At 39.2% G+C, this 24,928-nt stretch overlaps 1 long non-coding RNA gene across 1 annotated transcript in view; it reads left to right on the forward strand.

Moving 5' to 3' along the window:
* The first annotated feature begins 633 nt into the window (after window positions 1-633).
* Window positions 634-24,928, forward strand: part of LOC130187297 (uncharacterized) — a 74,032-nt gene continuing 49,737 nt past the window's right edge. Inside the window, exon 1 of the long non-coding RNA XR_008830439.1 lies at window positions 634-988. This is a non-coding gene — a long non-coding RNA (uncharacterized LOC130187297). The remainder of the gene's footprint in view (window positions 989-24,928) is intronic.

Below are 24,928 nucleotides of genomic sequence, written 5' to 3' on the forward strand. Positions count from 1 at the left end.
CTTGGCAAAAGACAGAGGTGTTGGTAGAGAGTTTTACAAAGTAATGAATATTAAATGTGTCTGCATTTTCCATTTGCCCTGATGTTCTTGTAACTGTCTGGTCAGATATTTTCCTGTTTATAGAAAATAAAGTGCAGTGATTATGAATCATTATAACTATTTAGTCAGTGCAGTAAAACTTGATGACTTTCAATGACTTCCAATGCACCTTTAATGGTCGTATGGTGTTTAAGAAGAGTACATGGTCCCCCATGTGCTCATGTTGTTTATATGCAGTCCAAGAATTATTTTCACAGCTTTATTAAACTATCAAGGCACAGTAAAACACTTGGGCTATAAACACAGTGGTATGTCGCGTTTGGTTCATACTATGTGTCCCTGGACAAATAGACTTTAAATAAATAATATCAGTTCTGGCAGAGTTTAATTAAGAGTCAAGCTTAAACTAAATAAAACAAAACAGAGGGTAGCCCAGATGATTTAAAAAAGTTCCATGTACGTCCTACAGTCCTGCTGTAAGCTTTAAAGCCTGTTTTGTTTCCACATATTTAAGAGAAGGTGAACAAAAACAATTACATGTGTATTTTAATTTTTAATTTTTTTTTTAATGCAAAATAAGCAGGTCAACAGAAAATATGTGCGTTAGCCCTTTAAAAATAAATCCAATATTTAAAAAATATATATTTGAAACAATCAGGCATACAATGGACAGCCACAGCCCCACTCGGAGTAATTAAAATACTGATTGGCTGAGGGGCGACAGGTGCAAACAGGTGTGTGAGATGCTGCTTCATCAAACTTAGTGACCTGTAACGTCTGCGCTGAGGACGAGGGGAGACGCTGAGACGTTAACAGACTGTGTGGACCCACTGTTTCCATGTGGTTAGCAGCAGAGCTAATGCTAAACCACGAGCCTTTTCAGCTGACTTCTCTCCTCCAGCCGTTTACATCCTCAAGGGACCAAGAGAAAATGAACTGCCGCCGAGAGGTGAGTACAAGCCACTGTCATGAAATGTCGCTATTTTGTGTTTAGTGCAAATGTCACTCTGCAGTAAAATACTGTCTGTGACTGATATATTATAACACATGACGTTATTATACTGCGACTGTGTGAGTAGCATTTTAGCTAGTTTTGACTGCTGTGTACTGTTGGCTAGTTGTTACTAGCATGGTTACTAATCAAGCTATGTTGTGTAGTTCATATGTCTCTCTGAAATGTAGTGGAGAAGAAATATAAAGTAACACGTAGCTCAAAACTGTACTTAAGTACAGCTACTTGTTACTGTACACCACTGCCTGCAACAGTTATTTATAAATACTGTTTTGTTTTTTAGTTATAGCGAGGATCCACAGTAGTAAGTGTAGGGTATTGCCCTTTTTGTTGTGTGGAGTGGAGTTTAATGTGTGCTTACCATGGGTTTAAGGGATACCTCAGCATTGTAGACATTTGGATGTAGTGATAGTTGAAAGTATTATATTTGCAAAGGGGAAAGTACAGTGCAAACACCTCTGCACACCATGAGTATTAGTAAGACCTTGGTGGTTTACTGTTATAATGTTGTATTTATTTTCTCCCCTTGATGTGTTACCACTTCTTAGTTTTTGTTTTTTAATAAGGGATCAACCTGCCAGGAGCAATGTTTCAAATTCACTTCGGCATATAATTGTGGTTTTAATAAACGGCTTCATTTTTTGAATAATTGTAGGGTTTTACATTGTTGTTGTTGTCGTTGAGTAATTCAGGGCAGAGAGTGACGCCTACTAGCCGAAGTAGTGTGAGCGATTTTACATTTTTCCAACCAATCGTTTCTTACCAAGTCAATATTTAGAGTAGTAAAAACAAAAGCAATTTTGATATGTTATTGTTGGGTCGATTGTAAGAAAAACTGAAGATGCTGTTCATAAGGTCAACAACAGCAGGAACTGTGCCTCATTCTGTTGTGTCAGTAGGAGCAGTGAAAGTCTGAACATTTTCAAAATGGCTCAGCACCAGTGACAACAAGACAAACTCTATTGTCTCTTTGTACTTGGTGATTAAAATGAATGATTCCTGTTATGACTAGTAGCCCAGTTTTACTTCTCCTCTATCCACTAACAAGTGCGAATACTTTCACAGTGAGGGGCAGTTCTTAGTCTCGATCGGTGTTGGATACATACAGATTTGCAGAACCCAGACCTGCCCATGTTTTTATTATTTTTGGTTAATTTTGGCTCAAGATTATATCATATCATATAGTCAAATGAGTCACTTACAATAGGCTTCTGGTGGTGTAGATTTCATTTGTTAGCAATCTGCTAGTGTAACCAAGAGGTCAATCTTTTTTTTCTTTTCTTTTTCTTTTTTTTTTTGATTTATTTTTTTAAATCAACAAACAAAATGTTCAAAATGGAACTGGATTCAGGATTCAGAAGTTAGTTTGTTTTTGTTGCCTCCAAGGAACTAAGTAAGCCTTCAGGTCAAGGTTTACAAGTGTTTTAAGCATTAGGCTAAAGGCGTTAGATTAATTTCAAATTACCTCATTACCTGAATGAGTATTCCACATATGTCCATCTTTAAATTCATATTTTGGTTGCCCAGAGCAAACAACTGTGTAACTGTACAGTTCATCACACTGAATGTCTTCAGTGAACACTTAGACCAGTGCACTTTATACATTTTCAAATGACTTAACTGTAGAAACTTCAGCACTGATTTACTAAAAGTTCAATAATGAGGCCTCTTCATCATTGCCATTACTCACATGACTTGTTGAAGGGAGCTGCTCTCAGTCATAGTGAATGTGGTAGAACATAACGCTTCCTTTATAGCTCTGAAATCATTTCACAGGCTCTGGTAGTGCTGGCATTATTTTAAAAAGCTTGGGTCTGAGGTAGCCCATTAAAAACACTCATAAACATTAATTTTGCCAGTGGGATGTGAGATTGTGTTACGCTCTTGGCAGAAATGTGTATGAAATATGTGGTTTTGCATTGGCTAAAATAGTTCCCAGCCCTCGCTTCCTTTGAAAAGTGTATAATCTAGACTGTGACTGTTTGTCAACTTGGTCTGAAGAAATTGGACGCAACCCAGTCACCATGTGCCTTGTCATGATGGTGATGGCGGTTGTGTCAACATAAAACCCTGCAAATCGGAGGGAGGTTACCCAGCCAGTGAAATGTGCTGAATGATTAGTGTAGCACTTTTCATATATACTAAAGCCAAAAGATAAATAAAACTCCTGTGATGAGGGGTGGAAAGTTACTGAGACTTCTCCAGTACAATGACCTGTTTGAATATGGTTTTCAACCATTATTGTTTTTAGGTTACAGTTTTTGAGGGCTTTTTTAAAATGGAAATTCACAATGAAAATATCCTTTTGTCCCTCACATTAATCTCAGTTCTCAGTTACTTTTAAAAACTAACAGCTTTGCATATAAGTCATACATTTTTCTCTTAATCACAATAAACATTTTGACTTCAGTCATGTAAAATTAAATAGCCAGGTTGAGCAAAACTAAACCAGCAACTGTAACTTAATCTAAACACATAAACGTAGTCTGGTCCCAGACCTATGAATCCTTGCCCACATCTCCGATTTGTTCAATGATTCAAATGGGTCTCGTTGTTGTGCTTATTGGCAGCAGTTTCAGCTGGGTGGAGAAACGGTCGACCTATCAGTGCTTTTCAAGTAGGATTAATAATGTACATCCTATATACTGTAGCTAGCTAGCTACCTAGCTATATCCAAATAAAAAACTGGCAGCAAAAAGTAGCAAGTGTTGATGAGATTGATTGGCTGAACAAAATCACCTCTGCACACATGAAGAAATTAGCTCACATGAATGTGATGTCACCCTGAATGAAATGAAAAGGCAACTGAGTCTGATGAAAGGTGCTTGGTGTTGCAATTTAAAATGATTTAATTTTTACTCCATTACTTCTGGAATATTAGCATAATTACACCAATGCATAAACCAGGCCATTAGGAGGTGAACTGGTAGAATATGTATTTTGTGTAATTTTCTCAGTCAAGCTCAGATTTTACAATAATGGTAAAAGTCATGAATTGCTTTGAATTGCTTTACATTAAACAGGACCCTTCTCTTCCACTGAGGGTTTCAATTTTTCAAACCAATATATGCTGGAAAAAAATACAATGGAAATAGTGTCATTTTTTTTGCCTTTCTATAGAGAAAAGAGGCAAATGAATTCAAGCCAACATTAGACAGGGTCAACAGGGTCAAGTAGCAACATCATGGGGTTTACACCCATCATTATCAGCCATATCTGTTTACACTAATATCAGCAATGTGTCATAGTGAATTTGACAATGACATGTTCAAACACTGATGTTTCAGCATTTTGATTCCATTTTAAAACGCACTTTCGTAATGTCAATTTCAGGTGCGGTGACCATGGGGTGAGTGAGTCAGAATGATGTGAGGAGTCAGATATATGAGCAGTTCTGTGGTAACAGGGGCTTGGCTTCCTGGCACACACTAGGTACACCCCACTGATGCTCAGCCAGCAGCCCGACCTACACCGGGTCAAATTTATGGGTAGATATTTAGCTTGTCTCTGCCACTCTGTAGGGCAGAAAGAATAACACCGGGCCTCTTCACTGGTTGTGCTTCGAGCCTGCTGATATTTCCCCTCAGAGGAACCAGGCTGGCTGCACATCACAGGCCTGCAGAGAGTAAACTGAAAATGTCAAAAACACCCCACCACTCTCCTCTTCAAAGTTAGCATGTGGTCTGTAGCCTCATTTTATCATTCGGCATGGCTTTAAGACTTGAGTTCTGAACTCGGTTGCCATGGTGACAACATGGTTGTCCCACTGATCATGCCAACAATGATCACGGCAAAATTATTTTCATATAGGCCTCTAGTATCAACATAACCTTTTCATAATTGTTAATATATCACTGACATGAAGTGTTAAATAATGTACCTTGATCTTTCTTTGTCAGTCTTTGGCAGCCTGTAACACTGATAATAAAACAGGAAACCGTGACAATGTGTCATTATCAGAATGAGGAAGTAAAGATGCTGCGGTATCAATATAGTTTTCTGGAGAAATTATGAGTTACTAGTCAGTTAAATGACCTTAACAGTGATGCTGTTTTATCACAGACACAGGAAGACACCAGAGTGTTAGCAGAAACATTTTAAAACATTGAGACCCATCATTACTGACTCCTTGGCACGTTATGGATTACGCTTCCACCATCCACCTCTAGCAGACATTTATTTATTTTTATTAAGTATGAAATTACATATAGCATAAAAATGGGGAAGTACCGTTTTTATTTTCCTGTTACATGAACCTTGGAACACGCTGCCTTCCAGCTGCTCCAGCAGCTCAACCCCAAAAGTAGTTTCACTTCTCACTTCTCTCAAATGTTTCGTTTAAGTTGCAAAATACCTAGTGAGCGTTGGTATAATCACTCTCTCTTAGACCACTGTTACTGCAGGACTTCAAATCACTGACATGAGGGATCTTAAGTACTTGCAAAGAATTACAGTGTGAATGTACATAAACTGAACTACTGTTTTGAGTTCCACCACGTAATTGCAATTACCTGTAATACCTAAAGGGGAAGTCCTCGATTACTTGGAATGCAAGTGAAAAACCCTCTTTGTTAAGCACTTAAAACCATGCCTGTTGTGTTTTTCCACTTAGATTGAACAATTACTGTGTTGATCTGTGTTTATCCTGAGATTTGCTGCTGGTGAGTTTCTTGATTTGGTGCTTGTCTGTTCATCCATGATGGAAATTGCCATTCAAACTATCTAGATTAATCCTGTATTTCCTTTGTATTCCTTGCTTTTCCATCACTCCCATGGGCCTTAGTATGCTTCACACTAAGTACTTGTCGGATCATCTAACTGTTTAAAATCCAGTGTAGGAAGTGGGTTAACTGCATCCAGCAATTCTGGGAACTTTCTGACAATTATGTCCACTTCACAAAGGCCAGCAGGTAGGATTTGAACTTCTCCCTCTTTTTTTCATTCTTCACACGACTACCTCCGTCACTTTTTGCATACACAACTAAGTGCAAGGAGAGATTTACCAAAACTATGCAGTGTTATTTTCTATTTGAACAAATATGGCATCTCACCCTTCCCTATGATGGCTTTAACCCCACCGCAACAGCTACAAACAGTTGCCTTTAGATGTGTCCGAATGACAGTTAATGCAGCATAAACTCACTTTAAGGCTACCATTATATTCACACAGCAAGGGTGAGGAAGCAAGGGTTATCCGCAGTGTAATGATTATCACAATGGAGGATCAAATGATTGCGGCTGTAATAACTTTACATTGTTGTAAAATCCTGTATACTGCTTCCTAAATACATCTAATAAGCCTTCAAACTTATGGATCTATTACTCAAACTGGACTTCCTGGATTGTATTTCATTGCGTCACCAGTATGTGCAATAACTCCTCTTCAGCATTTTGAGGTGTTTTCAGGCTGAACGTCTGGTAGTAATATCGGCAAAAAGACAACAAAACTGCCCTGTAGGTAGTTCCCTTACACTAAGGGTCTGGTATCTCAAACCATAGTTCATAATGAAAATCGACGCCCATATAGTCGCAAGTAACCGAATATTAATTTATGCCCTCACAAACACTTAAGTTTGGTTTTCAACATGCTTTTAAATCAGTCAGCATTAAGTTTAATTCATGCTTGGTCACTTGACACCTGACAGCTGTCTCTCAACAATAGATATTGTGTTGCACAACGCTCTGCATTTGTACTTTGGCAACAGTAAGTAGAACGACAGATGATTAAGCAGAGTGATCACACACAAGAGCCTCTATTACCCTGCCTCTTCTGGCAAGTGCATGGGTTCAGTGTGTGTATGTGTGTCTTGGTGGTTAAGGTGTGTGTGCTGGGAAGGTGGGCAAGAACAGAGGGCTTCGGAAACTCTCGGGCTTCTACATAGTCCAAGCAGCACATTTGTCAATGTCACAGAGAACGTACTAATTTGTAGTACAGCTGTTTCCCTGTATGATGTGTTGAAACCCTCGATCAGAAAAATTGGGCTGGACCAGTTCATGTCTCCAGCTAATAATAATGCCCCATTCACAAGGTAACCAGCCTGAACCGGGCCTCCCATGGCAGCGGCGGCCTTTATGAAGAAGCAGTAAACCTCAGCTGCTCTAATTTGTAAACTAGGCGAAAGGAGAAAGCCTCGAGAGAGTGTGTGTGTGTGTGTGTGTGTGTGTGTGTGTGTGTGGCATTGGATACGGTGGTGGCTGCAGTGGTAGAAGTGGTGGGCAGGGCAGGGGAGGGGTAGCCAGGCAAGAAACACCATATGTTTCTGATTGACGATGATTGAATCAAGTGCAGTAGCAGAGGGAAAGTGTTTTCCAGCCAGTGAGAAATTTGTGTTCGCTGAGGCATTTGACAGAGGGACAGAGAGATCTCACTGCAGTTTAAACAGGCAGGACAAATCGATTAGTGATGACCCATTACTCCAAAGAGTGTGTAGAAAGGCTCATACATTTTCAACTGCACTTACTGCTCTCCTGGAAAATGCTCTTGACACGGAAATACATAAATCTCACCGTGCATGACTTCGTCTCAACTTTGTATTCTGAGAGAAGAGTCATTTTTATATTGTGTCATAAAAATATGGGTAAAAAAACAGCTTCTGGGATGCCTTTGAGCAGGCAACAAAATCTGATCCTCTCCCTGATGTGAAGGCCACAGAAAGAGAAATTTGGATGAAAAAAACTCAACCTTGAAGTTCCCCAAAATGCTGGCCTGTGACATGATGGCCTCTAGTGGTACACTGCCGATTGACACAGACAGCTCAATCATTTCCTTATAGGCGTGTGCTGCCAGGTCCAGCTGGCTTTGACATTAACACCAGGCTCTGACTGACAGAGGCCCTGGCCTTGGGCTGGGCTCCCGGGGCCTCCACAGTACATTCAGCTCTCCTTTTAGCCTGTTGATTTACTGTCCCCGGTGGCCGCTCGTTGATCCATTTCCCCTCTCAGTTTGCTCACAGGGCACCCCAAAAACCGTCCTCCTGCAATATATTTGCTTTATGATTTCCTGAGGAGCCAATGAAGAAAAACAAGCCCCCGCTCACTGCACCTGTTCCAGTTAATGTGCAGCGGGCCAGTCGGCCTCCTCTGGTCTCGGTGACTGGGGAAAAGCAGGAGGGCTGCGGTGTCACAAACTCCATGTGGATCTTCCATTTCCCCCGACCGGCCCAGTCGGGACCGAGCAGCGTGGGGAGCAGGAGGGAGGGGGTAGATGGCGTATTATATGTGTGTCAGTTTAACACACGCAGGTCAAATGGGGCCCACATAGAGTCTTGCTGCGTGTGCATTATTAACATGTGTGTGGGTGTTTATGTAGCTCAGCACCCAACATGGAGCTGACATTAATAAGGGAATGTGATGGGAACTTGCTTACATCATTTTGGACGACATGCAGATGTGACTGAATGGAAGGTCTTAGCTGTCCTCCATGTGCATGATGATGTGACCAACTTGGTATTTACATTTTTCCAAAATTGAGAAAAAAAAAAAAACCAATAAAATCACCAGATTTATTTGCTGGCATTTGCGTTTTACAATAACCCCCGCTCCCCATCCTGGGATCCAAGTTACAATGACAAGTAACATGGAGATGGATTTTGGAAACACAGGAGTAGTGTGGGTAGTGGGTAAGGACAGCAGGGTGAGCAGCTATGAACCCCGAGGCCTGCTGGGTAACATTCATGATTCGGAGGCAACCATGTACATTTTACAGCAGACAGCAGGCTCTTATTCAGCCATGCATGTTTCCTAAAGTGTTAATGGATGTTTGAGCTATTTCATGACCCTTGGTCGACCCAGGTCACTGTCAGAACTCATAGATAGATGGATATATATATATATATATATATATATATATATATATATATACTGTCAGTAGTCCAAAATGTGATGTATCTAATACAGTGGGTAGGGATTTTTTTATTCATTATATCAACTTCTTAAGTAGAAGACCAGGCAGAAATCCTCCGGCCTGAAAATGGGATCCATTTATTTCACAGTCTGATATTTCCATTGATAAAAATGGTCGTTGTATATTTTTCCAAGACAGAAAAGAGTGAATGATATTGTCAGTAAATTGCCAGAAAAATCCAAACTCATAATTCAGACGAGTTCCTTTTTTATTGTTGAAGGTCAGTTCTCTGAGGCTCATGTCTGGGTAATTACATTTTGCAGAGTGGGAACAGCCCTCACTTCCTCACAGTAAGCCTCTGAACATGGTAGATATCACCAATAGCCCTTCTGAAAGCTGTCAACTACCTCGCTGGCCCAGTTCTTCCTGTTTCCTTGGAAGTGGCCCAGTGGCTTTTAGGTCAAGAAGAGAGGTGAACAGAATTATGAGAGGAAGCATGCATGTGGCAGCGTCTGCTTTTCTCAGTCGTGTGTGTTTAAGTAGTAACCTGACAAAGTAAATGTATTCCAGGGTTTCTTTTTTTCCATCTTAACTCAAGTTGTCTTCCTGATGGCAGATGCATTGGAGCTCACCCTTGCGTGTAGCTGGTGAGTGTGTGTGAGTCCTTGTGCTTTTCCTTATGTTGTTTTTTCCCCCCCTTTTTTTTTTCTCCAAGCTTAAACAGTGTGTTAACCACCAGATCCCATCGCTATCAATCTTAATGGTGGTGGGTCAATGTAAACGCACACATGTGTAGGCTCTTTCTGCAAGCCACAGTTTAAGAATAATTCCCCCCCCCCCCCCCCTCCAAAAAAAAAAGAGAGGAGGGAAAATATTCTGGCCCCATTAACAAAATAGGTGCTCAGAAAACACCCCAGCCGGCCCGGAGTGATAGCTACTTCCTCAGCTTTTCCACTTCATTGATGGTTATGTGAGTTAAAACAACGAGCTTAATGGAGACTCCGGGCCCTCAAGGGACTAATCATAGCCACGTGACTTCCTCCGGGGCTTCCATGAAAATAACTCCATTACAATGGCCTGTGATATTAATATCGGCTTTGGGAAAGTCAGGCCCGGGATCCACAGGGAGGGTTCAGTATGAGCAAACAAAGAGGAATGCACGGCATTCGAGAGAGCGAGGGAGCAACAGAGAAAAGGAGAAACGGAGCAAAAGACGGAGAGAAAGAAAATAGTGAGCCGCTTGTGATGAGTGATGGCATAATGCACAGTCATGGTGTTCACTTTTTCCTTTACTGAGCTTCTGTAGTGTATTTTTCTGAGCTGAAATGGATGGTAGAAACTTGTAGTCATGTCTCTCACTTCACTGCTGCAGACAGATAATGACTTCCTTTCAACTGCTCCAAATTTAAACACTTAGTAACAATGACTCCAAATATAGACAGGTGGCTGAGTGTAAAATACTTTTACTCAATACTGAAGTACTTGTTATTTGGGGAAACTTTAGACTTTTTCTCCACTAGCTTCCAGGGGGAATATACTTTTTACGCCACCACCTGACAGCTGTAGACTTTACATGTAAAATAAGCTCACAAATACGATACTTTCATATATTTTAAACAATATGCAGCAGCACATGAAGTAAAACCCGACCTATACTGGATTTACTGAGAGCTGATAAGATGATATTTATGATTTTTAAAAGTCTTAGAATGATATATTATATGATATATTGACCAATAACACTTAGCGTAAATAAACCTTTTTGATAGGGATCCCTTAAATTTTAAGGAAAATTTGAAAGAACTGTGACCACGATACTGAGCATGATATTTCAGAGTTGAAAAATAATCATTGCACTCTGTTGACAATCCAATAGTGACACTTTTTCCTAATGACCCCTGAACATGTCTTTGGCATTTCAGTATTGACATTGTTATGTATTGTCCAGCATAAACATTGGTACAGATATATCTGCATTAAGCCCAGCTGATGTATGGATAAGAAGTTAGACCCTATATTACCTGGATCACAGCCAGCACAGAAATTAATCACTCTTAACAATTAGTTCTTTACACTTTTGATATGTATTTATATATTTTCAGTGAACTGTTGGTTCACTCAAAATACAAAAAGAAAAACAAACCCAAAAAACATGGACAAGCACAGTCGAAGGTTTTCATAGGGACTATTTTCTGAGTAGAAAGTTTTTCCAATGAAAACTGATAAGGCCTTTGGATTACCCAGAATAACATTGATAAGGTGTTCTGTTGAAATTTTTATTTTCTTTTATTATATAATTGTTCAATGCTGTGAGCACAAGGGAAACTGGAGGCAGAAATCTCAGACAGGCATTTTAATACCCTGCTCGGATTAATACAAATAAAACCAAAACTGCATCTGCATGGCAATACCATGGAAAAAAAATGTTGTTTTAGACAAGACTAGTTTTGATGGACAAGCATGTTTTGTTCTAAATAAGTTAAATTAATAATTTAAACATAATTGGTCTCTATTTATTTGTATCTGTGATAGATTTAAACCTTCATGAAAAAACAAAACGGTCATGTCAGTTGTTGTACCTGTGATTTCCCAAGGCTGGATCACACGCATTAAGTAGTTACACAAGCTAACATTAAGTATAAGGCAGTAATGGGGGAATGTGACTGTCAGGTTGAGCAGACAGTGTGTATGTGCCATAAGTGAGAAACAGGAAGTGTTTCAAAGACATGTCAAGCAGTCTCTGCAGATGATTTTTTTTGGCCGGGCCTTCATTTTACCGTCCTCTCCTCCTCCTCCTCCTCCTCCCTGTAAACCTGCCATGCTGTCATTCTCTTGTCTGTACAGGCAGTAACTCTCCACCAGCTGCATTCAGAACAATTAAATCTCAGAGATTGCAGCGAGGAGAAGTCGCCCACCTCAGAGTTCAGTACCTGCTGAAGACTCCCAGGCCTCCTCCACTTCCTCCCATTTCAAATAGGCACGCGTGTTAGCTCTTCCTACCAAACAGGACATCGTACAGAGCAGCTGAACTCTTGTATAAGTCGTCACTTGTAAAGACATATTCGAGTTCACTGGATCATATAAGCTGGACACTCTTTCTCCAGTTCCTCCTGTTGTGGGAGATTTATTGAATGAAATAACACTGGCTTCACTTTTACCCCTGCTTTTATGAATATATATATTGTTTTAACAGCGCTTTTGAATTCCTTCTACACTCCTATTAGGGTCACGGCGCGGCCTTCATCTCTTTGAGGATTCAACATGATAAAAGAATTCAAACATTATCATAAACTATTTGTCCTGGACAGACTTCTGCATTTTCTGTATGTGGCAATGATATGGCCAGAGAAATACTGAGGGGTATGTAAAGTGTAAATTTTAGGTTTTTGCTGATACTTTGCGTTTTGTTAAGTAACAGGACAGAATTTAGATCCTTGAGCTAAAAGAATCATGATAAATGCAACAGAGATAACTATTTGATTAATGGATTCGATGGTCAACAGAAAATTAATCTGCAGTTATTTTAATAATTAATCTTTTGTCTTCTTTGCATGGATTTGCCTTATGTAAAGCACTTTGAATTGCCCTCTTGTTGAAAGGTTCTTTACAAATAAACATGCCTCGTCATGTAATTTGACAGGCATGTTTTACTTTTTTTCTTTTTTTCAGTGTTAAATATACCAAATGAGTAGTTGCTTGGTTAAATAAAGTAGTCATCAGATTCATCACTGATAATGACCATTACTTGTAGCCCTAAAATGCAACCATATCAAACCAGTGCAAGAGATTTTTGTGGAATGACAAACTGAGAGAAATGAAAGCACAACTTTAATTTTAAAATTCTTCATCAACTTATCCCTCTATATGATACACATTGTAGATTTAGGTCTAGAATTAGAAGGATAAAGCTTAAAAATGGTTTCCACTCTAAAAGAGTTCTTAGAATTAATAGTAATTAATAAAATTATAGTGAACAGGGAATAAATTTACAAGATGATTTAGGAATTTCCAGCAGCGTACTTCCACCACAAGTAGTGATATGGCTTTCACATCTTTCAAGTGAAATATTAGATGGCAGTAGCCAAGCCAAAGAAAAGGTCCTCCTCCAGGGTCCAAATAATTATAAGAGTGCCATAACAGATCAAACATTATTTCCTTGACCTTGTCTCCAGCTTGAGGAACAGCTCAGACTTTTTGGCTGAAAGCTCACGCAGCAAAAATCTCTCTGTCTGCAGGAGCTCTCGCTACACGGACCTGACGTTTACACAGGATTAGAGATTCATTCACCATTAAGTAAATGACCCTCTGCTGGCCAGGAGCAACACTCCTCTAGCTGTTTGGATTCTGTGGTACAGAATTCACACAGGGATCAGTTAAGAGCATAAATCAGCTGTTTTGGCAAAGTCAGAATAGTAGTTGCCAAAAGAATCCTTTCATATGCACGTTAATGTCTACCACCTGAGAAAATGACTTTCTCCACTGAAAAGACTGACTATCATATCTGACTTTGAAGTGTCAGATATGCCAACGGACATTTAGGATGAAGGATATTACATGTTTCAGAAAACAATGTGTGTTTCAGCTGCACAGATGTGGGCTGTGTACCACATCTGAGAAAACACCAATGCCCCGCGTCCATTTTGATCGAAATCTAAGGAAGTTAATTCAAGTGGATGAAAGCCAAGATAATAACATAAGGTTATATTTTTAGGGCATGATGCAACACGTTGCTTTAAAGCGATAACAATGTCACTTTCAAGTCAGAAAAATTAAACAAAAATCAAACACGTGAATTACGTGAAAGTTCAGAAATGAAACAAATGAACAGTTTGCTGGAAGCACAGCCGCAGGTCTTTTGTGTTTTTGTTGAGTGACTTGCCTCAGGCTTTCCTGTCAGGTGTGACCTCCTCAGCTCTATTGGATGTAATGACTTAATTTCAGGAAATTCAGTCGGTTACAAATCCAAAACTTGTTGAGCCTCTCCTTCTCAGAAAGGCTTTTAGTGTGAGAGCGGAAAATTAGCTTGTTACCCTATAATTCACACTGGCGGACCCCAACCAGCAGCTGAATTCTCCACCGCTTAGCCTAAAGGCCTCTTCGACCACAGAAATAAGCATAAAACATAACCTGGTCAACTGCTTACAGCTGGATTAAACATCCACATTACAGTAGTACACGTAGACTTCAATACATTTGAACCTATAACCTTCTGACCACTCGAGGATTCATCACCGTAACACCAAAGTAATTGTCCCAGCAAATGATGGTCTTATACAACCTAACAGCTGGTGGCAATTTTGAAAGCAGTGAGGCAGGATACACTGTACATTTAGAAAGAAGAGTAGACACTTAAAATCAGGGCGATTTCCATTATTTTTGGTGTACAATGCAGCCCTTGTCAGGGTTTTCGTTATACCAGATCCATTTTTTGTTTTGCTCTGAAACCCACTGGTTTCTCTTCATGTTAGTGTTATATAAAAATCATCTCAAAAGATTTGATTTCCACCATACTGCTGCTGGAAACCTGGTATCCACGACTTGAGTCAGCACCAGAACACCATTGTAGGGCTCCAACTGATCATTAACAATTAATTCTTTAGTCTTTTAATATCAGAAAATATTGGAAAATACACATTCCAGAGCATATCAATCTTTAAAAAAACGCTAAATATTTGACAAGATGTTGTTCCACATTTCTGCCTGATAAATGACTGATTAGGTCTCGACGCTTATTTTTTGAATATTTTAAATCGGCACTGTTTTCTCTGTTTACTTGCTAGCAGTCTTCTTCACTGCCTTTGTTCGCATGATGATGTTTTTTTTTGGCTTTTTACCGCCACCAGCTGTTAGTCAGCAGAAAAGCGGCGGCAGGAAGTGAAATGTGCCGCCCAGACAGAATGGGAACCCGGTCGTAAAAACATTGCGCCATGGCGCTGCTAGTGGTCAAAAACCCCACAACAGAGTGCCTTTTTAATTTTCTGTCCAATAACGAACTGATTAAGTGACTATGGTTTTCTACACCAGTGATTTCATAAGATACAGTGTCTTGTTGAAACGCCAAACACAGAACACAAGCACCAAGCAAACTTCGTGAAAAGGATAATGTGAACGCCATACATGAACACCCGTGCGCTTTCAGCTGCAATATCACTTATGCATAATGTAATTTTGCTTAAGAAAATAAAGCTGACATGGTGTTCACAGTGAGAGATTTTTTATGTCAAACACAATTAAAGCCTCTAAAACTACATTTTCATACTTTACTGGGGGAAAAAAACAGAAACGAAGTAGGAATAATTGATTCAGAAACTGACTCCTCAGTATGTTTTGGAAAACAGTTGGCTGTAATGTATATTCCAATGTGTTTAATCCAACTATATATGTGTGTGATTTGTGGTAAAATGCGAAAAACCCCGCTATTATCTGTTAGAAACATTGCTTGACATCTATAAACCTAATCCCAGAGCCATTATAAAGCTGTGCAGTATACAGTGTCACGATGTTCTGTTTTGCATATGGCTTCCACAACTCCATCGTCACTTCAGCCACCTGTCAGCTGAGCACCATCAGCATCTGAACTTGGCTCACAAATAACCCCCCTCATTCACTGGGGGATATGACAGATGCGTGCTTTAATGTTGATGCTGATACATAGTTGTCATGCAGAGTTGCGCCTATTCAGTGTTCAATACTGACAGTAAAACAGTCAGAGAGCCCAGTGGTGTTCTGGTGAGTGATTTAGGACGAAGCTGAGGCTTGCTCTATTTCTTCTTCTTTTTTGAAATGAGAGCTTTTCTTTTGTGCCACCCTTTAGAGCTGGGGTTTAATTGTCAGGAAGGGGATAGATTTATTTCCCCATAAATTACACAGGTTTTCTGTGCAAGGACCCAGAGCATAATGTAATCTACACATGTGCACACATGTGCATTGTGAGGGTGTGGATGATGTTGCTGCTCTTTTTCTCCTCACTACACTCAGCAGAACTATGATGTGATTTTAAGTTTCTTGCATTTACTTTCACATAATGTTGCAAAATGTTAAACACAAACTCTTTCGTTTGGATGCAAAAAAAAAAAAACCTCTGTTCAATTTCTTTATGTATAAAACATGAAATTTATCAAAATGATCTATTACAAAGTGGAACTATAAGCACAATAATCCAAAGCAAAGTTAGTGCTTTATCATGTGTAAGTGTTGACAAGGAATTCATCTTATCAAGTGACTCACTCTCTCCTGTTACGAAAGATGCGTTTATCCCCCAATGTTTTCAGCACTCGATTCAGAATCTGCACAAAATTTATAACATTTCCCAGTAATTACAGCAAAGAGAGCAAGAGGCTTGATTGATGCTCCATATGAAACTGAATTGCGGAAGTTTTGCCAAGGTTTTTGGAATATCCTCTTTTTTTTTTTTTTTCTTCTGCACATTGGTTTTCCTCCCTGACCTTACAGAGTCGCCACTTGGCATCATGAGGGAGCTTCTGCAGGGAACCATAACTGCCGCCAAAGGCCTTTTAAATCCTCAATTTGATGGCTTGAGGATTCAGTAGGAGGATTTGAAAGGGATGAAGAGAAGAAAATTGCACATCCTTAAGAAAACAAAGAGCATTTCCTTCCCTGTGTCAGGATGAAAAAGGTAAAAGGAAAAAAAATAGAACTACATACTAATTCATCATTGGTTTTTACAGCTCCTTGATGGTCCATAACTCATTCTGACCATGATTCCCTTTTCCCCTTCATACTGTCGGATTCACAATCCACTACGCCATGTTTTAATGACCTTATTATAGGCTATTCTATGCTGTCCAATAAAAGGTTTACACTTTGAACTGTGATCCATGGTATGACTAACATATTTTATAATATCTCATGAATTACACAGTAATGGAGTAATGGAGGAAAGAGCCCAAAAGTTGTTGAAATGGAGAGAATGAGGAAATCGCAGTCAGCCTGAAATGACTCGACTTCATCCTAAAATCCCAAAATGATGACACTGGTCTTCTCAATTGCTCTGTTCATTTTCTTATATTAACCCAGTGGATGGAGGTTTTATCAAAGTTTTAATAGCAACTCAATGTAGCTGACAGACATGACATATGAGTTCATGCTGTAACCTGTCTCGAGGCAACATTTAAGCACCGCTGCCATATGGCAACTCGATTTTGGAAGCACTGCTTCAGTGGATTCCTGAAAGTTGTCTGGTACTGTCATTGCTCATCGTACAGACAGGAGAGTGTATCTTCCCCAACCTCTATTCCTCATGGACAGTATGGAATTGACTGAATAGACAGGCAGAGTAGCAGATAGATAAATAGATGACAGATGCATTAATGCATACATACATTATATTCATACTCTGCCTACAGGCATCAATATTTATATTTTAAAACCTCAGCAAAAGGTTGAATCATAAATCAAAATCTGAAACAATGGTAGCATTTACAGCCACTTTCGTAGAGATGAACTTCACTGGCAGTATCCTTTGGAAACTGGAGCCATAAATTTTATTACTATTAAATGTTTCTAAAGGGAGTTGACAAATAGTTGAATGGAGTTGACTTTCCCCTCCTGCTCTTGGCACCGCTGCAGGGAGGAAAATTCCCTGTCTTAAACAGAAAAAAAAATTGCACTCACATTAGTGCTGCCAATCCATTCATCTTGATGCTGTTTGAGTGTAATTTAAGCCTTTTTAAAACGCCTGCTGAAAATACAATGTGCTTAAGGGCAGTTGCGAGCATTTTATGAGCACAATAAAATTGTCACTGCATATGGATTAGATGGATTTTGATATACGGGCATGACGGTTTTCATGGGTGTTTACAGCTGAGTGTTAATATGTCTGCTGCTGAAGGCGTAACCGTAGGCTGAAATTATTCATACTTAGCCCTCAATGGCATTAATCATAATCTCTGATTTAAAAAAACAGCAATACCACTGAATGTATATACATATGTATGGGGTTAAACATTCCTTCTTAAAAGCCAGATGTAGATCTTAAAAGTAAACTATTAAGTTTGCATATACAAACTGGCCATTTGCTGAACCCCTTCCACAAATAAGGATGTTTAATCATAGTTAAGCAACTATACCAAGACAAGGCAGGCCTGTCTCCACAACAGACCGGTTGGACCGTTGCAGAAAAAGTTATACTCATTAATAGTGTTTTGATGTTGGTGTCTTTCCAAAATCAACGTCAGCAAAAGTGTGAGGAATGGATTACACAGTGTGTAGATCAGCATGTCCAGCTAACCAATTTAACACAACCTATCATTACATTTAAATCATTTACCTTTACTCATGTGGCAGACGTTTTTATCCAAAGCAACTTACAAGTGAGGGACAACACTAAAGCTAAATCGTATCTCATCTATGTTGTTATGGGGGGAGTACAGGTTACTTTACAAAAACCCATTCAGGACCAACACATTTGCCCTCTGGAAGCCAAGATACTACTTTGTCAGAGAAACTTTGGCATGTTCTGCTCTTTATTGGATTTGGGAAAGTTTGCACTCCAGCCAAACTTGTCATCCAAGATAGCATTACGTTTTCTGAACCCCAGTCCCAGAGCCCTTTCTAAGACTAGTGAAACATTAAAATACAAGCAAAAAAGTTTTTCAGTTATACTTCTTCATACTATACATTTTTAATTCTTTTGAAATCCTTTAGGGTGCTACCAGCTGCTCAGTTAACACCTCGAGAGGATGTTGACTTTTTGCCTGGGACATGTAGCGTTAGCTTTAGCTTTAATTAGCCATCAAGGGTATATTTAAGTTTGTGTTTGTTTATTTTTTTAACCAGTTGCTACTAGATGTGGTTTCTTACTTGAATACGTGTCATCTGAGTTGGCCAGAGCTGACAGATCATGTCTATCAAAAGGTGACATGTGGTAAACTAGCTATTTGTAAGTTTTGCTATTGCTACATAGCCAGCGTTAGCGGTAACAGCAGTTTAGAAGAAACTTTACGAGTTCAGCATCAAATTTTATTCCTTTACTTAAGCTGTCTCAAGCGTTGGAAAGCAACGCAGAACGCAACTCTTCTCTGACTTATTTTCTTCTACTGAAGTTAGCATGCTAACCAGCTAGCCCCGGCCCATTTTGTCACTTTCCAATAGCGACTCACTGTAGCCTCTAATCCGCCCTGAAGACGTAGTACTGCTCAGAGGGCGTATTAAAACCTCTTGTCTTGTAAATGCAATGCTGGCCACAGCTTTTGTGAAGCAGCAATCACCACCACCCACTCCCAGTAAGAAACCAAGTTTTGTTTTTTATCTCTAAACAGTTATTTTATGGGTTTCCAGCATTCTTCTTTATTTCAAAATACTGTACTATATATAAGCTATTATGCTATTGTCCATTTGCTGCATACACATCTCCGATTGTTTGCAAACAGGAAACCCATATATTGCCAAGTTCATAACAACGTCATTTATACATTTCCATCTCTAATAGCAGAGTCCATCTCGCTTGTCAAACTAATTCCAGTTGCCATTTTCACTAAATAACAGTAAAGCTGACTACAGCCTTTTGTCCTCTCGACTGTCTCTTGGCAGGTCAAGCTGCTGTCAGTGGAAAAGTTATGATAGTTTTAGTTAACAGTGCCAAAAGTAAGGGATCCAATCTTACACCATATTTAAACTCAGAAAATGTAAATAAAAAAATAAATAATCTATAAATCATCATCCTATGTCATTTTTGAAGGAAGGAAATGAGATGTAACATTTTTGGATGCGCATTCCAACCAAACTGACACAAAGTGATATAAAATTACATCCAGCGGTCATAAAGATATCCAGGTGTGTAACAGGTGAATTTGGGTAGGGATATACATCTGTATTAGCCTCAGTCCTCAGAAAACACTTATTATGCCTATTGTTCTTTTGTGTAAACAAATGCATTGCTTGTTTGACAGAATTCATAATCACTTGCGAGGTCACTGAAAGGACAAGTACTCATAATTCATACAGACCAAAACATCAAGAATCTGGGAATAGCCTTAACATCGTCCTGCCGTCAGCCCTGTACTCATCTAACCACAAGATGATTTTGTGGAGACAGACTTTTCCTACCATCGCTTTGGGTCAGTGTGATTTACGCACATGTTTACTGATGTCTTTCAGATGGTTCCTCTCGCTGGTTATTGTCTTCTACTATTAGTTCCCAGATGAATCACGAGTGGACAAATTGGGGGATGTCTCTGCGGATCTGTGATATTTATTGAGGTTACGCATCACTGTGGACCCCTCAATTGGCTTCCCAATGTAACGGGGGAAAAACAGATGGTCCGCGGTCATGGCATGTTTGGACATTGAAACACTTGGGTTTCATGGTGCTTTTTATGCTTTTCTGAACATTTGGTTTACATCTTGTTCAGAGATTATGGCAGGCTGTCTTTTTGTCCTTCAGCATGTTAAACAATATTGTCATAATGTTATTTTGAACTTTTGTAAGATTTCAGGATTGCTCCTGTTCTGTGAGTCCTCTGAATCATGATCTTTTGACCCCCTGCAAAATTACTGATATATAACATCCTCTTGAAGATATACAACTAAATACGTTGCTCTCTTGTGCACCAGAGCTGTGTACTGTCAGTTGTAGGGTAGAAATTCCTCATACCAAAGCAATTCACTATTTCTGAGTTTATACTGCAGTTTTTTTTTTAAGTTCCCCATTCTATTACCCAGCTGGTAATACTCCAGGATGTTTATTTTAATAGGGTAAAAATAAATGAACCGCAATGATTAAAGCAGATATGTAAATATTGTGTCGTGCAATTCATGGAGCAGGGAGCCCCACTGATTACCTTTAAGTAAAGAATAATGAACTCGGCTTAAAGTTAAAATGACAATGAAACTATTCTATTGATGCATCTGTGCACAGGTCTATTTTGCAGCAGAAACTTACCGCCTGCTGTAAGTTTGACTTTTTATGGGTTTGAATATCACTGTAGTGGCAAAAGTTTAACAAGCATATAAGTTGGTATGATGCATACTGTCGTCTTCAAATTAAAATGAGCCTCATATGGGCAACATTTGTGGAAGTACAGTTTAGAAGTCATACATGTGTAAACATCTAGCCAAAAATTGCCTGTTAGGTAAATAAAACTTGCCTGAAACAGTTTATTTCTTGCCTGTTATCTATTTATTACACTATCAGTTGGACTCTAAGTAGATGACTCCATAAACCACTCAGTGATGTTTTGGATACCATCTACACACTACTACACCATGCAGTATTCATCTTACCATGACAAGCACTTGAAGTGCAGCAGATGGTGGATGTTTTATCTGCTTAACAGACACACCCTGATGGTGATTACTAACCTACAACAAGACTCTTAGAAACACAATAAAGTAGAGATGGAAAGAAACTCAAATGCCCCAGAGACCTGTTAAAAACATGGCATGTAATTTTTTTATTGACATACCTTTTTTTTTTTTTTTTTTTTTTTTTTTTTTTTTTTTTTTTAATGAATAATTTTTAATTCCATAGCGTGTTTCTCCCCTGCAACAAGAGTGCCAGATTGGAGCAGTTTAAAGTGAAAATAAATGGGTAAAAGGAAAAAAAGGAAAAACACTAACTTGAACGTCTTTAAATGCTGATACCGGAGCTTGGTTCAAATCTTGAAAACATATGGAAAAACCCCCCTTTGAAGCGCACTGGGAGCAGTTTAGGGCGGCTGCAGAACTTCTTATTGTTTACCTTTCAACCCCCAACCTCCTTCCTCCAAATAAAAAGGTAAAATGTTAAACCTTACAGGGGTACACATCGGCTCAGTTCATTATACCCAGCTAAGTGAAGACTTCCTAATTCGCCCACCACCACCCCCCCACCCCCCCAGAGTATCTCCTGTGTGGTTTTTAAACATTCCCAGTTACTTTCTCCCAATTAAATGCTGCAAATTGGCCTGAAAACCCAGATACTTCTGTCACCTGACAGAGTTATCAAAAAAACAGCCAATGATCTATAACATGTAAGGCAAGTTTTTAATCAAAATGATATACGTTTTCAAAAGTGAGCAAGTGTTATTTCATCGTTATAACTTCCTCTCTGGCTAAATTTAAACCAAACGCCTGTGCCATTATATTGTGTGGCTGGGAGATGACCCTCTGGAGAGAAACATTACGGGTGAGAGGCCTGGATGTATTTATCTTTCAGTTTTTCACCTGTCTTCAGATACCGTTTCCTTTTTAAGTTGAGCAGTAGGGATTTACTGGGCTGCTTCCTTCCGGGACCCAGTGGAATACAACATTAAACTGCAGGGAGGAGAGAAAACCTGTAGTGCACTAAAATAAAGTTATGTCAAAACCATTCTGCTCTTCCTGTAGTCTTTCCTCAACCTTGCAAGTATCCTCCAAGGGCCTGAGAACATTACAAGCCATTCAGTTTATATGAATGGGCACTAACAGACTTTTTCGCCATTTTGATATGTCTAAATTTTGCAGGCATATCCTGTGGTCCATCAGGCACAGCCTTAGTTTCAATTTACTGTCTCCCGGTGGGCCCCTGTCTTCCCATTTCATGTGGAAATTGTATAGAGTTTTTATCCCTGTGCACTTTCAGCTGCTTCAAAGCTGGGGATCATTGTTTTTCACCAGGGAGAGAAGAAGCTAGCATTTTAATGTTTGGAGAAGATTGGCAAATCATTTCACAAATAGCAAGGAGGAGACTTTGAGTGAATGTCCCAACACTGTCTGTCCATCACTGACTTCTCAGCCAGGCCAGTCAAAGAATAAATAAATGATATATCACCATTTAGCTGTAATTGAACAGAAGTCTGCAAAAGTCTTTGAAAGAGGAAGTAAAGCACCTGTATTTTTATTGCGGCAGGCTTGCCTTATACCACTCTATAAAGTTTGGACACTACCAGGGGAATCATTTCTGATGATCTTTAGAACAGCAGTGCGCCTTACTTCACACAAATTTGTCCCGAAAGGCTTGTATCTGGAAGAAATGTTTGAAAATGATGTCAGTGAAAAGAATTCACTTGATAGGGCAATTAGGTATAGTTTTTAGATATAGAAATTCTATGCAGTGGTCCTTTTTTAATGAAAATAATTCTATGACAGATGCGTTAACCACTTAGTTGTCCGAAGTGGCTTGTATTAGCGAACATTCACAGATTTCTCAAAGTATAAATAGAATAATCTAGTGACAAAGAGTTCAACACAGCCATATCCCATTGTGAATAGCTTTTTTTCTTCTGGTCTAACTGCTGAACAGGGCAAACACCACATAAAAATATATATCTCATATTGGTCTACGTCATGAAATGGGGTTGCAGCAAAGAAAAGCTTCCCATCCAACCCAAATCAGACCCCATGTCTGGTCTGGAAATACTTATGCCTGTAACAAGACCAACGAAACCCGAGAGTGAAATGCAAACTTTTCATGAACAGCAGCGAGTGAACAAATGGTCTGTCCAGAAAAAAATCTGAAGTCAGCAATAGTACTATTAATACTATGAGCTACTATTTGTACCTGCACATAAAAACAAAAGCCTGCAATAACTTTAACCACAATACTGTTTGCTGTGATATATATATATATATATATATATATATATATATATATATATATATATATTAGGCACTTGAAACTCAAAGGACTTCATTGCCCAGAAATCATGTCACATAATATCAGCAAACTTCTGCATTTCTCTGACTGAATATTCTTTTCTTGTGAGGGAATACATTTCTCTCTTTGACTCATCGGTGGCTGCTTTCTGGGAAACAGTTTTGTTTCCCTCTTAAATTTTAATAACTCATTTCTTGAATGCAAAGATTACAGTATTTCCCACTAATAATACCACAATAGGTTTTGACATGATGTATCAGTTATTCATTCAGAGCAGTTCTGAAAGATGCGTGTATTTTTCTACAGAAATGTAGAGACATAGTTATGGGGGCAGTTGTGCTGAAAAAAATTATAATGTTTAACATGTTTCGTAAACACACAAGTCAGGTGGGAAGGTGTATGATTCACTGTAGCCTCCAATCTGCCCTGAAGACGTAGCGCTGCTCAGAGTGCGTGTTATAACCTCTTGTATTATTAAAAACAACAATGGAAGAAGCTCCTGTCCATCGACACACGCTCCCAGCAAGAAACCATTGTCAGCATGGTATCAGAAAAGTTACAAATAGCCCCTTTTAATTACAAACACTACCTACCTATGTGAATTTTTCTAGCCGAAAAAAGCTGGATAAAAGTTTTCAAAGCAGACATTTTATTTTTATTTCTTTATTTTTTTAAACTGTTTATTTTGTGTCATGTGATTGGCCTGTAAATGCAGTGACAAATCTTAGGTCTAGGACTTTGGGCCAGCTTTCAGTTCGTGCTCAGATGTAGTAATCATATCTGCTACAGCTGCCACTTAATCATAGATCTTGAGGACAAATAGATTCCAGGAAGTGAACCGGCCACTGTGGCAGCTTTTGCTGAGTGACAGTTCTGTTGCCAGTGGTCTAAAGGACATCTATTCGGAGACTCTTTTCATTTAACATCATTTAAAGTGCTCATACATGATGCCTTTTAAAGCCAAAAGAGGGAACAGTAGTCATTAGGAAAAGCCGTTACATCGAAATACATTGAATTGTGTGGTCATTTTATAACATTTTGGACAAATTGTAATGTTAGTGACATGTATGGCCTTATCATGTCCGTGATGTCTTAACAACACAGTCCTACAAGCTACCAAAGATACAGAATTAGTCCTACAGCTTTTAGATATGACCTCACATCATCTTATTACATACCATCCATGTTTCCCCGCACATCCATGTCAGATCCCTTTCAGCAATTAGCCTTGAACCGGGAAAGACGATCAGCTCTGGTTTCCCATTGCTGCGTCCCTCGTCATCTTGGACTACTTTGAATCTTTCCCCCTGCGTCCTAATTAAGACCTTAATGCTACCTCCCACGGGGATCTGGATGCCCCACTCCCACCCAGACCATTCCTTCAGCAGCCATCAAAACTGTTACGATAATAGTCAGCTTTGCACAGGTGCAAATTGCTTACATTTAGTCTACATTTGCT

The sequence above is a fragment of the Seriola aureovittata genome, chromosome 19 (assembly GCF_021018895.1).
Source record: "Seriola aureovittata isolate HTS-2021-v1 ecotype China chromosome 19, ASM2101889v1, whole genome shotgun sequence".
Taxonomy (NCBI): domain Eukaryota; kingdom Metazoa; phylum Chordata; class Actinopteri; order Carangiformes; family Carangidae; genus Seriola; species Seriola aureovittata.